Here is a 2,353-nt window from a genome sequence, read left to right as displayed (position 1 = left end):
ATATATACATATGTGTGTGTGTGTATATCTATCTATCGATATATATATATATATATATATATACATATATATATATATATGAAATCTTATAGCTATCCTATGCTTCAGCTGCCTGCTTTTTATACAAGCCTTTCTGTAAACAAGCTGCTCTCCAAGATTGTCAAGTGGAATTACAAGAATTTGGTGAGTATAGAGATATTCTTCAATAGAATACAAAAAAGGTATGAATTAAGGCATGGCATGAGAGCAAGTATCTTTATCTGAGATAGGGTGCATACAGTTATATGCAGAGATTACTTGAATGTTAGTAATTAATTCGTAGTAGAACAAGAAAATATCCCAAAATACTCAATCGTATAGGGTCTAACGGTATGGTGTCTATTGAATTTTAACAGAGTTTAAACGATTCAGTTTTTGAAAGACCACAAGTTCTTTTGAGTTGTGATTGAAGCACACATAAACTAGATGGTTTTCTTGTTGACCGTTCCTAGCCTAAAAAAATTATATTAGTTAAACTGAGGGTTCCGAAAGTTCTTGAGTTTGTGGAGTATTGTTTCTCGTGATCAAATATAATATTGTGTGTGTACCTTACATGAACATTTTATATAAAGCTATGTTCTACAATTAAAAAGAAGAAAAAACTATGAAAGCTATTGATTACTTTGTTCCGATACATCGCAGCATCAGCATACACAGTATGAAGTGATGTATCGCTCGGGAGACTCTGAACTAAGCACTAGAAAATGTAAAAAAAACTCCTCCAAGTATGAAACGTACTTGTTACTTACAAAAGAACATGGGAACTCACTATCAAACATGTTAGTAATTAGGATTTTCATAATGAAGCGCATAAAGATTGAAGCTTTGCGAATGGTATGCAAAAATGCAATACATGTAGTAACTAGACTTACGATTCATCAATTCAGCTGGAAACAACTTTTAAGTGTAACCACGTAAAAGGGTTTAATCTGTTAAGTTTTAGCATTCAGTGTAATCACTTACAAAAAGATTTAATCAGTGAACATTTTAGCATTAAAAAAGATTAATCAATTTTGCATATATAATAGATTGCATTTAAAACTGATCTGCATACAAACGTGTATCCGTCAAATTGTTGCATTGCCAAACCTCACTTTATTCTTAATTAGTTACAGATAATTTTACTTAGTATCATCATAATATGCTTTTAAGGCACTGTAGTTCTGATTAGGATCGAACCACGGATAATTCCAGTATATTGATGAATCCATCCACATTCTGTTCCATCATTTGATAAAATTGCAATGTTGAATTATGCAGCCAAACAACATCATTCTTTCATATTTAAGCACAATGGTTTTGATTTCAACACAATTGATTGAATACACGTTTTTAAACAGCAAAATCCAAATTCAAGAAAGAGTTTATACATACACACGTATACAACCATGCACGCAAACATGTATGATGCATGTATATATTTATCTATATACGTATCTATGGATGTTTCTGTGGATATCTGTCTGTCTGTCTGTCTGTCTGTCTGTCTGTCTGTCTGTCTGTCTGTCTGTCTCTGTCTCTGTCTCTGTCTCTGTCTCTCTCTCTCTCTCTCTCTATATATATATATATCTAAGTGTGCGTATACAATATGTACCCATGAATGTATATACACAGACGCTTATAGACGCAAACATATATGTTTGTAAGCCTATTTGTGTTTGTGAGAGTATGTGTGGATGTATGTCTGTGAACGTCACTACAGTTTCTCCCGATATACAGGAATATATAACAGTATACATGTTAAAGACAACTCACCGGCTCCAGCATGAAAATATGCCTCTCAATGCATCGAGGCATGAACATTCGTATTCGCAGCCATCCTTCCATGTTTCCCCAGTTGCATATCTCTTCCCTTTGTACAGGCAGAAATGCACTGGAGTGCAGCAAATGCGCAACAGAGAATAAAACAAACAAAAGAAAATGCATTCAGAGTAAGATTTCAAGTTTCAATCTGTATAATGTCTTTCATCTATTCATGCAATACAAGATTCACACACACAGAACCCCCCCCCCCACACTTCAATATGTATACAGACATTCATGTATATGTACATGTATGGTGCATGTGTATATATACGAGTACATACATAAATTATATATATACATATATAAGTATATATGTATATATATGCATATTTATATATATGTACCCGTAATGTATGTATATATTATATATATATGTATATTTTCCACACAAACGCACAAATATAACGGTATATACACATATATAACACACGCATATATACATGTATATACACACCATCCAAATATGTAACGCATATATAAGTATATGCAGAGCATATCTCTTTCTCTC

General features: G+C 32.8%; 1 long non-coding RNA gene across 1 annotated transcript in view; it reads right to left on the bottom strand.

Annotated features, from left to right (window-relative positions):
* LOC128247689 (uncharacterized) overlaps nucleotides 1-2,353 on the bottom strand; it is a 9,006-nt gene that overhangs the window by 4,858 nt on the left and 1,795 nt on the right. Inside the window, exon 2 of the long non-coding RNA XR_008264052.1 lies at nucleotides 1,795-1,912. This is a non-coding gene — a long non-coding RNA (uncharacterized LOC128247689). The remainder of the gene's footprint in view (nucleotides 1-1,794; nucleotides 1,913-2,353) is intronic.

The sequence above is a fragment of the Octopus bimaculoides genome, chromosome 4, assembly GCF_001194135.2.
Source record: "Octopus bimaculoides isolate UCB-OBI-ISO-001 chromosome 4, ASM119413v2, whole genome shotgun sequence".
NCBI lineage: Eukaryota > Metazoa > Mollusca > Cephalopoda > Octopoda > Octopodidae > Octopus > Octopus bimaculoides.
The sequence above is the reverse complement of the archived record's forward strand: the minus strand, read 5'-3'. Positions and strand labels throughout refer to the sequence as shown.